This window comes from Anser cygnoides, chromosome 4 (assembly GCF_040182565.1).
Source record: "Anser cygnoides isolate HZ-2024a breed goose chromosome 4, Taihu_goose_T2T_genome, whole genome shotgun sequence".
NCBI lineage: Eukaryota > Metazoa > Chordata > Aves > Anseriformes > Anatidae > Anser > Anser cygnoides.
In genome coordinates this window covers 25,025,081-25,039,653 of record NC_089876.1, presented here as the reverse complement: position 1 = coordinate 25,039,653, position 14,573 = coordinate 25,025,081, and the positions used below count along the sequence as shown (strand labels likewise).

The following is a 14,573-nucleotide window of genomic DNA, read 5'->3' as shown; positions in this document are numbered from 1 at the left end:
AACAAACCAAAACAAAACAAAAGGCCTGCCTTGTTTTCAATTGTCCTCCAGGAGGTCTTCTCCTCGCCCAGCCAAAACACTGAGCGGATGCTTACAGAGTTCTCATGGCTTGCATCCAATCTTTCAGCAAGACCCTTGCTCTGGGCGTTGCTTCCACCATAGAAGAATAGTGGCTTGGGGACACATCTGTCCTTACGTACCAGTTTTCTCCTTGCTGTTCCATTCAGATACAAGACCCTTCCCTCCCAGTTTCCTGTCATAAAGACAGCAATTTATAAAAGCTGACAAGTTTGGCACTTTCCCACGGGATTAGTGGCTGTACTAGGTTCGCAAACGCCGGTTGTGGCTACACACAGCCTTAGACAGAGGACAACACTTTTTTGGAATTAAAATGCAAGTAAAAAGCATAAAACCTAATCCCCCACGTAATAGTAAGCATATTATTTTTTTCAATATGAAGGAGCTTCTCCCACAAACTGGTATGACAGTTCACAAAACTTTACCCCCCCCATACTCTCAAAGTCAAAAGTCACATTTTATTCGAATGCATGAAGTAGAACAAGGCACTGGGTCACCCTCATACTCCAGTAGAAACCAGACACAGTTTGCCAGAAGGAAATGATCTCTGATCATCTAAATTATCTCTAATCATAGAGAATCACCTCTAATCTTGATCGGCTGGGACAGAGGGAAATCACAACAACATAACCATTAGCATTTGGGATGAATGATAGACTCGGCACATCAAAATTGACATTTATTTCATCCACAGAACAGAGTACGGTAATAGAAAGGAATAGAAGAGCTATTTCGTAAAGACTTGACTCACAGGGAAAGAGCTCTGCGCAGGAAAAAAGAAGACGACAGTCATTTTATTTCCCTCCTCAACCTAAAGCAACATCAAACGTTGTAGCTGTGGAAGTCAATCTTTTCATGTGTTTGTTGAACATCTGCATTCATCAGGGAGCAGTACCAAAACTGTGAACACAACTGAAGTAAGAATCGACCTGCCAAAAGCTCTCCCATGGGTATTGCTGTTGTCACTGCTGGTGTAGGAAGGCTGCATACATAATATCTGGCTGCACGAATAACAGCATGAAATGCAAATGCACAGCTGGAACAACAATTCATCTAATAAGAGGTACAACAAGAACTGACAGCAGGTGAGGAAAGACAGGAAGGTCTAGAAACAGTGCGTGTCTGTTTAAAAAGGAACTGGAAGTAAATGAGGCATGGAAAGGTTTGTGCCTATTCTAGATGCTCCAGCTGCAGAAGGAAGCATTCATCAGCTACAAGTCTCCTGATTTAGCCAATTAAAATGTACGAAAAGTGCATCAGAGAAAGGCTAGAAACTAAAAATACGACTGAAGATGACATTATAAATGTCAAAGATAAAAAAAAGTGTGCAGAGAGGAGCAAGCAGCTGTACCCATTTTTTCCAAGAGGAACTTAGAGCTCAGTTTCTTGGCACATGAACACAGGTATATGCATGCTTACACATGGAAAATACATGTTTAATCATGGTATCACAAAACCATTGTGTGTTTCACAGGCCTATGTTATGAATATGATCTGAGCACTGTTCTGTGCCCACCGGTTCATCTTCTTACATATCTGGGAACTAGCCTCCATTGACTGCTGGACAATACTCCGAAAACACTGGCATACAGAGGGTAGTGTTTATGCTGCTGCTTCTGTGCTTTATTGCCCAGCTTCATTGGACAAAAGAAAGCTGTAAATCTGCAGCCAGGTGCAGAAAACTGGAAGGCGGGGGGAGCAGATTTCTATCCCATCAGCTTTCGTACTACGGAGAAGTGGTATTCAGACCTGAGCCATGTCACAGGTACGGACAACACATTTTGGCTGTCCAGGAGAAAGCAAGGTATACTGAAGAGTTACCTGTTCACTTCTGTAGTGTCAGCACACCGTAGTTTACTGTAGCACAGGGGCCCAACAGTTACAGCTAAGCATCTTTAAGGAAAAACACAGCTGTATCCTGCTAATGATTTCTAAAAAAACAAAAACAAAAAAAAAAAAAACTGCCACTTCTTCAATGTTTTATAAAGCTGATAGGAAAAGAGTTGTCTTTCCATGTCGTACTGCAATACAAAAATAGAGAACAGAAGTGAAACACAAAGTTTCACTAATTATAAACACAATTTATTATTGTGTTTCATTTACGTAAGAAGGAATTGATTTTTATTCATCATCTGGATGATATTTTCTTCTCTAAAAAGCTGCAAACGTCTTCATCCAGGGCAATTATTTCGCTGCCGGATGTGTCTCTCAGTTTCACTACCACTTAGCAACCGAGAAAACTAAAGCTAAAATGAGTAATAAAAGGAGTTTTAGGAGACTAAACCACAGCACACTGACTCTCCATCACAAACTTATGGCAACAGCTCTGATATGTATTTATACACAGCAACACTTCTTCTATGCAGTATTGTTGCTGATTAACTCCTTTGTTCCTTGCAGTTATGCATGCCACTACATCTATGTCATCACGCGTGGCTGTCCTCCAGCCACTAACCAGTGCCATATTACACAACCCTATTTTCACCAAGCGTCAGTTCGCTTTGTTTTCCTTGCATTTTGTGTTGCTGCTGGTGCTTCACGAGATGCAGCTTGCAAAGCCTCTGGTGGAAAAACAGCTTAAGGGCATGAAAAAGAAAAGGTGACAAATTAGTGAGCAGATGCTGTCCTCAGGTGAAATTTATCTCAGCCAACAAGATACAAGTAGATGAATAAACATTAGGCCATCAGGGACAACACTTTGAGAACAGCTAGCCTGATTTGCTGGATGCACATCTGAAAATAGCACGTAAAGCAGCGAACAAAAATATAGACACAGCAGGGAGAGGTCTTTGCTACCCATTACGCATTTTGGAGGGCTTGTGAAGCATGGCAGCAAAAAAAGGGAAGATTTTCCAGAAGTTTGGTAGGCTGTTCATTTCTTTGTATATCAGTACACTGAATTTCAATGTTTGCAATCACTTTGCAATCCCACATCAATTTTTACTTAAACGAAAAAGTCCACTCTGCTACAAAACTAGAAAACGTACTGCCTGTACTTCAGGGAGATGTAAAAGTAAGGCTTAACCCATAATAATCACATGTATGTAAATAGGAAGCACTGGATCATATAAGCAGCAGGCAGCACAAGCCACCAAAAGATGATGTAGGACAGTTTTTAGGCCATCGGGATTGGGCACTTCTAGAGTAACAAACTCCTACTTCCCCACTTCCAAAATTACATTTCAGCTAATAACACAAATATGCCAATTAAATTCCTTTTTCACATAGCACAGAAAAGAGATTTCTGAACTAAGCAACACTGATGAGGCTGAAGTCTGCTTTACGTTGGTGGGCAAGAACTGCAGCGAACTGCCATGGCAGCGCAGCAGGACTGGGAGAGCCTTCACTGGATCCTGCGTTTGATGCTTTTACAGCGGAAGGATTTAAACTCTCTAATTTCTAACAATATAAGCCAGTTCTGAACACTCATATTGCAAATATTAGAAAGCCAGAAACTAGCACAGAAACATGAAGACTACATTAATGGAGTTTACTGAAAGCAACAAGCCCTGGTCCTGGCGTATCTGTCTTCCAGAAAAGCCGAATGATGACAAGCATTCTGCACAAAGCTTTGCAAGGTGTTACAGCGTTGAGGTAATTCACTATTAAAATCAGTAAAAGGGTGAACAACGTAAGTATCTTCGGTGTGAACTTCTGTTATCAAGGACAAAAACAGTGTGGGCTCAGATTGCCTGATGTGGCCAGCAATGAACCACCTGAAATTTTTGTGCTGCAGAGCTTGAAAATGTAAAGAATGCATGGGAGGAAGGGGAGAGATTTCACACTTGGGTAGCAAGATTAATCTGTAAAGAAAGCACTTAATATTATTTATCTTTCGATCTTCCACACGGTGGTTCTTTAACTTCAAGTGCAATTTCCAAAGTTAACTAGCCATGCTGAAGTCTCCTTTGTTCTCCTTTCCCTCCTGCTGTTTACCCTCATCCTGTTCTTTGAAGTGACACAGAGCTGACTTGCTCTTTATCACACTTCATAGGAACTCCATTTTTCCTTGGCAACAATAGCATAAAACATAGGATATCATATTCCCTCTGTTTGCTCTAGAATCCCTTCTGCCGCTACCACACTGTCGGCTGGGTTAGCTGACAGTTTGGTGTCAACACGTAGCACGGGAGAACGATGCCACTGACACAAACGTGCCCCCAGCCCCTTTGGTGGACCCAATTGTTAGTCCTCACACGGAATGACTTCTTTGCTACAGGATGATAATCAGCACCTTTTCCATGAAGCGAGAGACAACTAAAGGCCACAACAGCTGATTTTTTCATGCCCTTTGCCTAGTTCAGTGAGCAAACAATACTAAGAATGGACACGTATTTATATTTAATGTATATGCTAAAAAGAACAGATCCCGTTCATTTAGCAAACCTGTCAAAGAAAATACAGAACGAGGAGCAAAAATAATTGCACCGAACTCCCGCTCCATCCCCATTCCTCCTATTAAACATTTTTTTTCCCCGAGAGGAAGACAACAGAGCTCCACTTACACCCCAGACAAATCACAAGGCCACAGAGCAGCATCGCGTTGTTGACTCGGCCTGGAGCTTAGCGGTCTGCTGACAATCCCCCCTCACTGCTTCGTAACTCACCAACGGAGAGAAGAGATCGGCCTCCGAGCACCTGCACTATAGCTCTGCCTGCTGAACAGCCAAGAAACGTGGAGGGAAGACGACTGCAGGCAGGGGAGGCTTATTGCTGCTGATAAAGCACAGGCATCACGATTCCCCTTTAACGCACCACGGCCATCAGCAACTATTACCTACCCAAAGCTTTAAAGTTAAATCTGGGAAGGTTTTGCTCTCACTAATCCTGCCCGTCACCAGAGCTTTCCACATGAAAATTCTGCACTGGTAACGGCAGTATTATACATATGGTGTTGCCATACATTGTTTGGATTTATGATCACACAGAGCCGCGCGCGTCTCTGCCAGGACATCTGGTAGTATAATCCCAGCTGGCTGGCAAACTGCTAAGGAGTGTTAAAATTTCACGATAGAGTAAATCAGCCTTCTTTTTAATCTCCCCTCCCTAACTCTGTTTGTATACATGCCCAGGTGCGCTGCCAAACGTAGCAGCCTTCCCTCAGGGGCAGGGTGGGACAGAAAACATTTCATTAAAGGCTGAACGTTTTGTGGAGAGCAAGGAGCAGCGAGAATGAACTTAAAAGCAACTTCCATCAGACTTCTCTTGGCTGCAGCGCAATTCCCAAAAGCTTCACCTAGCAGCAGGTCATCTGTTACATCAAATTTGTATTTGACAGTCAGTAAATTGCTAATGCATCGTTGTCTTACGGGTAACCAGCTTCTTATCTGTACTTCAAGCAGTATTGTCAAAATTAGATACCAGATGACAGATATGACAGGACACCCCAAGATACCTGGTTTCAATCAGTGGTTCAGTTTAGGGTTCTTTTTATGACTTAAAAGAAGAAAAAATAAGGCATCTACAGGAAAAACTTATTTCCTGTGTTGTGGGATCCATCATTTCTTTCTTAGTTTTAACATGAATTAAAGAAGGGGGGTTGCAGGCTCTTGCACATAGATTTACCAGTCAGATGTTTGTCATTTATCCCCCTCCTTTATTTGGGAGAAAAAGGAGGAATGAAGTGTTATTTCACGGAAATAATTTCTATTTGATGGTAGCATAATGATATGTTCTTTAGCTCTGTACTGTTTTCTTTAAACACGCAACCCCACGCAGGTCAGAGGAGCAGAGATCGGGAGGAGCACGTACCACATAGACCCAACAAGTGCAACACACACACGACAGCAGTGCGGGATGCACCTCCTTGATCCGAGGCCCTGATTTAAGCTAATCCTGGCCGTTCCCACAGAGCCTGGCCTCACTCCACTTCAACGTCTGGAGGAGTCATCTTTTTGGCGGCCGACTAGGTAAATTGAATCCCCTTTTACCACTGCACAGCCCATTCCACTTCAGGGTGAACCAGTCCTTCCTGGAAGCTCCTAGCTGCACCTTTGAAGGGAAAAGGAGCAGATGACTAATAATTACTAGCTCTCATGAACACCTTCCAGGCTTACCTTTCCCCAAGGTCTTGTTATTTTCTTACCCAACCAGGCTAAACAGTCTGCTCACTGAAAAACGAAAGGCTGATAGAAGTTACTACGAGTTTTCCAGCTTCTTTATTATGATTCCCTAGGACTGGCCACGTACAAACACCTGCACTGCCCTGCTACTGTCCCTCTTTCAATGCATGCAGAAAAAAGTCTGTACAGTGAGCTACTCTCCAAAGCAAGAGCTATTGATTTAGCCTTTATCGTTTCCCTAGCGTGATGTTTCTTAAAGGTGGAATTGGTTCTGATAGAGAGAGAACTCAAGCTCTGGCTGCTGAACTCAGTGTATTTGGCAGCCTAAAACGCCAGTCTCACTTTTTTTTTTTTTAAATAAAGTTTAAGCTTTTTTAGAAAACGCCTGAAGAATTTTTCCTTTGCCTCAGGTTGATTACACTTGCAACTATCCAACGAAACGGGAAATCAGGTTTCTGGGCATCGCTGAAAGGGCGAAGAGCTAACAGACAAAACTCAAACCCACTCCAATCCACTGTAACGCCCTTTTCCGCCTGCGGCATCTCACAGGAGCAAATTCACAGACACTTGAAAAACCACTCCTCCAAAATGTATGCTACATTGCATCATTTACATGTTGAAACCGAAACAGCTGCTAATAAAACCCTCTATTTTCTCTCCTCCAGCTTTAGAGAATTTAGGGCTTTAAACACTTCCGATTCAGGACTGTGTGTCAACTAATTACAGCTGCAGAGACAGAGCTAAAACACAAGTAGCAGCTTCCTCACTGAGCTCAACATCTTGTCTCTGCCTCAAAGCAATGAAGAGATCAACAGCTCTGTAGGAGATGAAGGGATCGCTGCAGTGCCCAGATTTGTTAATCGCCCCTTCACAGTGCTCTAACCTATTTTATATTATCACTGCATTTATGTGTTACAAAACCATTCTGCTACTTCTTTTTGGACAAGCAGGTTTTTGACACCAGTGCATTGCTTTGTGTCGGGAACGTGCATCTTGGCAGACAACTTCAAGACTGCACGCACTTAAAGCTGGACAGGGACAGGAACACGAGAAGCTGCAAGTACAGAGGCCCAACACCAGAAGCACTTCAGCTTGTCATTAACCTCTGTCAACAGACAGACTACCAGAGCTCGGTAATTACCGAGCAGTCGCATTGAAAAATGTCTGCCAGGAGACACCAGCTTCCCTTTTTGAAGAAATCAGATGTTCACCTGAGCCAACCATTACCGAATTTAACCAACCATTTACAGATGACACTTTATGTCTTTAGGTCTCAGAGGAGCCTCCCAATTGCCACTGATGAGCATCACTAGGCACCAGTCTACCTTGAAGCTTTTAAATTTAAAGTCATATCAAGACAATTCCATATGTAAAGTGTCCCATTTACAGTCTGTAATTTAAATATATATATAAAAGTACAGCTTAGCGAGACATTTTAAGGTCTGACCTCATTCTCTTGACAATAGGCCTGGAAGCCCAGAGCAAGCAAAGCAAGAAACTAACTGTGGGAAATAAGTCATTTTATATTGACAGCGCTGAAAAGCTTAGCTTTATCTGCTGCCAGTGTACTGCAAAACACTGGTCCTTCCAAAGAAAAGGGAAAGGGGAAAAACAACACTTCTGAGAGCAGGATCTGAGCTCCTTGGACGTTCCCTCCAAACTCTGGGTCATCACTTGGCAGGATCTCCAGCAGGAACAGAGCTGCGTGCCATAACTTTTCAGTCACTTGCAAACAAAAACACAGAACTACCAGCTTCTAAACAGGAAAAAATGTGCGTTTCAAAAACCGTGGAATGCAGAAAAACGATCCACTTTCCTGCAGAAAGAAGGCTGACCTTAATTCAGCCATACAATTTCAAGGCCTTCATTAGTAGCACTTTGGAAGTAGATTTGTTATTAAGCTAAGTGTGCTTTTGTTCCTGCCTCTATAGAGACGAGCTAAGGGAAAGCATTTAGGCTCTGAAAGCTTTTCCAGCTAAGCCAGTTTTTAGACGCCATTTGGCCACCGAGCAAGGGTGGAGCTACGTTCCCTGTGCTGTGGGGAGCAGCGAGGGCCTGCTGCTCCCTCAGGGCACGCAGCAACGGGGGGGAGGGGGGGGCAGCGCAGGCCGTGTCCTCCCCGAGGGGGCCTGAGCATAACGGGCAAAGCCAGGTGTCGTAACTAGGCCCATCTGCAGCACCTGACGTGGCAAATCGATGAACTGGGTCTGGGGTACACTCATGGAGTCCAGTCAGGAGCAAAAGGGGATGGGGCCAGAGACAGGACTGCGGCCACAGCCACAGCGTGGATCTAAAGTTCATCCAGAAAAAGACACACACAAGTCAGTGAGCATTCAGTGAAACCCTGAGCCATTCTTCAGAAAGCAAAACACGGCCCTAAGTTGGGCTCCACTAAGAGTGGATGCTTCAGGTTGGACAGAGAGGGGCTAGGGCCAGAGGGCTTGCCCTGCAAGTGCCACCTCCATGCCCAGCTACTCCGCATCTCCAGGTGCTAGCAGAGATGGTAATACTGCAATCCCCAGCCAGTAATTGGTTCTCAAAGACCCTCTGATTCACTTTACCTATCATATGGCAATAGAAAGATTCCTTTCTTCTCTCCTCACACCCTATATGAAAACTGGAGAGGATGACACAACCACAAAGAGAATGCCGCCATAAGGGAAGAAGCAAAAATTAGAAAGTAAAGGAATAGAACGGTATGGTGAAACAGAACAGCCATTTCTCTCCAAAGTTCAATGGCATTACAGTCCAAATGGAAAGCCTACTGCAGCCTCTAGTCAACCTGTTTTTTCTGTTCTCAAATCTGCTCCATGCCTCCAGTGTCCTACACCCCGAGAAGCCCTGCAGAAGGAAATGACAGCTGCCATTACTGCTCCAGACCAGAGAAACAGTTAAGAACAGCTAGAATCAACTCATGTTTTTGAGCAAGTGTCTTTCAAAGTGAATGTGATTCATCAGTAGACTAGGCTGCCTTAAATAGAAAATAAAGTACTTTAAGATTTCAAATGACGAGTGCTCTTCAAAATGCACTTCCTAGAGCAGTGGCGAGCTTAGACAAAACTAAGAAAGAGAGCCTCCTTTTTCCCCTCTTCTGCAACATTTACTTCTCTCTCCTCCTCTTCCCAACCCCCCTAAAATTACTTTTTTCCCAGCTGAAGACCATTTAGACCTATCTTTCAGCAGATTGCTCCCACAGGAGATGGCCATCTTGCAGTGTGTAATGAGCACTAGAATTGAAAGACATTTTTCATTCATCCTGTTTAGCTGGAATAGGGCAGCTCCACGTAGATACTGATAGGGTTTTCTGGTAAATGTAAGTCATAAATCAGTATTGTTGTCCCCCTGCAATGATAAACACACCACTTAGAGATCGAGAGCATCAAATCAAGATCCATTTACAAGGCTGCCCCTGAGATACAAAACGGCAATGCTTCGCAGGGTAGATTGCTGCTATTTTCTCCCCTGCTGCTCCAGATACAGGGAGTCTTTGTTTGGAGGACACTGAGACCAGAGCGAGAAAGGGAGGAGGATTGATGATGCTTACAACAATAACAAACACTGCTCTTTTCTATGGCGAGAACACCTGCTGCCTCCATCAGTTCAGGCTCATCCATTATGCAGCACGCCAGCAGCGACGGCTCCAGAAGCACCGAGGCCACCACAAACCTGACCGAGGAGCAAGGAACGGATCGAGCTGCCTCGTGTTATCAAACAAACAGGCTACCCGAGCACTCAGTCTCTTCCCTGTTTAGTGCTGTGTGAAACGAATACTAGGAAGAATTAGATTAAGCATCTGGTTCAAATACAGACAGAGGAATAAATGAAATTGCCTTCAACAAAGTTTGTCAATTTAGCCTTGTAGTAAATAAATTCCTGAAGAGAGAAGAAAACCCAGCAACTATTTTAATTGCTGTTACTTTTATTTTTACTCTTAGTGGAAACCATGTAAGGTCTTAAATGAATCGAAAGGAATGTAATTATTTCACTGCAATGCTTTAGTAGTGGAAAAGGAGCCTATTAAAAACATGCTTAACATTTCCAATCTAAACACTAAGAACTGCAAGTCTCAAAACATTTGCTACCTTTCTACAATTCCAAAAATCTTTGGAGTTGGCCACTTTCCCGCCAGACATCAGGCTTGTCCCACGAACATTTTCATGCTTCTCCCACACCATCACCTCCAGAGGCAACTCCAGTGCTACAATAAACCTGCAGCATTGTCAGGACCCAACATTGAAAGGTATCTTTATATGGTAAGTGCTAGAAAGCAAAGCACTTTTCAGAATTAATTCACAACTTTCAGCTGTCAAAAAGAAAGGAAAAAGCATGACTGATTAAAGTTCTTTGTCCCCAGATTGGTTTTCCAAATACCTCCGGAAATTCCCATCCAGACAGCAACCTTTCCCAAATCTGAAATAAAAAAACACCTAAGGATCTTGGAACTATTCATTAATACATTCCTCATAGAACTATATAAAAAGGAAAATAAAATTTCTTTAAGTTACTTTACTACTTTGATTAAATCAGACTGTTTTCAACTTTCACATATTATTCAAATAGCTGATTAAATTAAAGATGAATAAATATCATCAACTTTATTCCTAGTAAAAAGCACAAGGGTATTGACAAAATTATGTGGCACTCTTCAGTAGTATTTCACTTCCAAATGTGGAGGAGCATTACTGTTTTACAAACGGCAAAATGAGCCAGAACTGTTCACAGAGGGTCAGAGCAATTAATAACCTCACCTGCCAGAGCAGGAATCCCCGTCTCATCTACAAGCACAATTATATACAACATTCAGAAAGATTAAAAAAAAAAAAAAGAGAGAGAAAAAAAAAGAAGAAAAAGAAACCAAGACTACTACACATTTAAGTAATACAGATATTCTGTGTATCAGCCAACATTTTTTGGACAACTGCAAAACATTCTTTTGGGAAGGCGTTCACTTATAGGAAATCGTATTTCTCTCCCCTTGTACTTTATTGTGAAAAGGTATTTGCATGACAGCAGGAGCTTTGTTGTTCAGTTCATATGCTCATATAGTCTGTTCAATCCTGCCCATTTGTAAGTGCACCAAAGCCACATTAAAATCTAAAATACCCCTTGTGATGTTTTAAAAGCCAAAACTCAAGAAGAATTCGAAGCTTCTTTCTCTCTGGCTAAAATTAAAATTTTCTCTCCTAACCAGCTGACTCTGATAGGTGCCAATTCTAAACCCCTTGTTCTAAATATTGCCCAGCTTAGGCTGCAAGATGCAGTCACCTGTGGCAAGCTACCAGGAACAGCTGTCTGATAACAACCCGTCATCTGGAATTAAGGGCAAGAGTTTAAGACTTTACATGAGAAGGGGAAAAAAAACCACATAATATTCCTGATTTCATGAAAACATCCACTTACAGAGAAAGACAATACACTTTCTGAAGTGTTTCTGAATGCACCTCCTAGCTTTTCAGTCCAAGGCTATGAGCAGAATATGAAAGTGTTTACATGGAGCTGGAGAAGCCACTGGAAAACCAATGTTACCTTGCCAAGACTGATCTGCTGATACTCTTGCAGCCACCACCTGACTTATCTATGCCAGTTAATCTGTCTTAAAAGCTAATTTTTCTTCTGGTATCAATCCTGCCATTACTGTTTTGGTACATGACGAGAGGCACCAGGTATCTGAGCTGGCTCTTTTTAGCCAAGACAGGAATACCAGCATACTCTCCAACCATCTGTTTTTATCATCCGCTGCAAAGGTTGGCCAAATAATTATAAGTCCAGCACATTTGTAGCCTTTTGCACACTCTGCACTCTGACTCCACACTTTAGAGAACTGCTAGAGGTTTTCTCCCTGTTGGTTTGAAGCGATATTTCCTTATACTCATCCCTCTTTGCCTTTTATAACAAGATTTTTACCCGTCATTAATAAAAGCAGGTATTTTTCCCTCAGCCACACAACAGCAGTGGGTACAAACATTTAATAAACCAAACACCTACATGGGAGCAAAGGAATTTAATAAAGGCATGTTAAAAGAGAGAAAGATAATCCTGCTGCTGCTTCGCATGGTGGATAGCTGGAAAGGTGTAAACAGGAGGGAAGGGAGGGCAAGCAGGGCTAGGTGCCTTCATTTCATGGTGTTGCATCACATCCGTTTTGTGCTTATCACTTTCAGCTGAAGTCTGGGCATGAACTTTCTCTGCTCCCTCAAAGTTTGACTTGGGCTAAAACAAGAGGAGACATGAGGATAAAAATGAAGTTGCAGACAGAAAAGTACTTTAGCCATTAGGAGCTACACACAAATCCTTTTGATGCAGGTTATCTCCTGACAGAGAAGCACAGCTGCTGAGTCCAAAAATTACAAAACCGATGTTTGTCCAAACATTAGGAACACAAGAAGAGGGCTCACAACATTTATTCTAGTTGTTTCTTTTCTATCTTCATGAGCTGACACTGTAAAACTACTCAAGGCACTTGCATTAATACAAATTAAGCAGGATAACTAAACTATGTCTCAAGAGTTAGTTGTGTCTTCTTACTGCTTATCCGAATAACCACTATATAATGGAACTAAATTGGATGTCTATTAACATGAAAATACAGATTCAACATCAGAAAAAAATAATAATATTTTTGTACATTTCACATCCAAACCACAAGCCAGCAAACACTAGAATTTTCTCCAAGACTAATAAAAGTAAGTTACTTTGTGGTCTTTGGTTACTGGTCTAAAACCAGATATATTACTTTAAAACTTTGTTTTTACGTAGCAGGGCTTACAATTTAAACCAGACAGCAAATGAAAATGAAAAATTGGACAACTGAAACCTGTTTTTGAATACTGTTTAGCACACCCTCCATCTAGGTTTGAATTGCTTCTTGAACTGCTCCACAAAACCACATCCTGTCCTGATTCAGTTGTGCCATTTTCTCCCTCATCCTCTAAAGCTTAGTGCCATACGAGAAAACTGCTTGGGCCGCTTTTGAGGGACCTGAAGCAAGATTCGGCAGAGACAAGCTGCAGAGTAATTACATCAACACCACAGATTTTCACATTTTAGTGGCATTCTTTTTGGCACTTCAGATAACAATGTTCATTTCCAGCTTTGTGCAGGAGGAGGAGGAGAAGGAATGGCCCTGTCTAAAGCCAAAGTTAAGAAGTGATATTGAACAGGCAAACTGAATAAAAAATATGCTTGTCCCTTGCTACATCACCAACAGATGGTAATGGCTTTTGCAGAGCTCTTAAGTAAAAGCAGGCCATTACCCCTAGGTGCCCAAATCTGCCGTTTGCTTTTTCTATAACAATTTGCGAGATAACCTTTTAGAAGCTGAGCAAGCTGAGCAGAGGTGTTTACTAACATGAAAGGTAAGGTCTTTTTAAAGACTTGTCCAGGGAAAGTCGATGAAACACACGACAACAGAGCACCCATAAACTCCTGTGGGTGATTTACTCTGATGAAATAAACCACATGTGGAAAATGAGGGAAAAAAACCCACAAATATAAACAACAGAAAACCAAGCTGATGCATTTAGGTGAGCTGTCACAATGCTGCATGAAAGGGATGAAACTAAAGGAGCATAGACAATGTTTATTTTTTATGCTTAATGTTAGCTCACAGTCCTTTCATCTTCACTGATTCCTTTCAAACACCTCCGGTTTGCTGCTGCCCCTCCCGTACCATCTCTCCTGTCAGTGCTGACCATGTTGCTGTTACAGTCACAACAGCACATTTACACCGATTTACCCAGTTTTGTACCCGAAGAGTAAGAAAAAGTATTTCCACTCAGGAGCAGAAACTAACGTCTAGCTAAATATCCCTTGAGCTTCTAGTTCAGTTTCTCATTCATCTTCAGTTAGGCGTGTATAATGTGATCCAAAGGCAGTAATAACCATCCCAACAGCTATTCAGATTAGTGTAAACTAAGCCACTCAGCTCTTGACAGGGAACTAGCTTTGCCTGAACCAGCTCAGCTCTGTGCAGGTCTTTCTGTACTAGAGTTGGAGAAGGTGCTACTGCCCGCAGCTAGCAACTCCCGTGCAGTCCAAGAAGGCTGAGCTTTGCTTCTTCTGTAAGTGCCCTCAGATAAACAAAATCCTTTCTTTGTTCCTTCCCCTTGTAGTAACAGGAGTAACCAGATGGGAAAAATCAACCAAAGGTTTTCCTGATTATATCAATTTTATTATGAACAGCTGTTTTGCTCCTACTCATCGCTGTATCTTACACAACTTCTCAATGGCCTTATGCACACAATCATTTTTGCATTTATCTACAATCTATTATTTTTGTAACTATCCCTATAAAAGGCTTTTAAATCTTCATACTGTAGATGTGCATTCATTCAACAGCTACACACATCCAACATTTCACCAGATTAGAGGATCTTTCCAGCTAACACATTTTACAGGTTTTATCAGTTTGCAAATGCACAGAGCAACCTCACA

General features: G+C 42.2%; 1 protein-coding gene across 6 annotated transcripts in view; it reads right to left on the bottom strand.

Annotated features, from left to right (window-relative positions):
- LIMCH1 (LIM and calponin homology domains 1) overlaps window positions 1–14,573 on the bottom strand; it is a 177,423-nt gene that overhangs the window by 110,809 nt on the left and 52,041 nt on the right. The window contains exon 1 of one of the 6 annotated variants that reach the window (XM_066995801.1): window positions 7,945–7,948. The exons of the other annotated variants lie outside the window; for them this stretch is intronic. The gene's annotated coding sequence lies outside the window, so the exon portion shown is untranslated. Of the gene's footprint in view, window positions 1–7,944; window positions 7,949–14,573 lie in introns of those variants that run through there. 6 annotated transcript variants of the gene reach the window in all.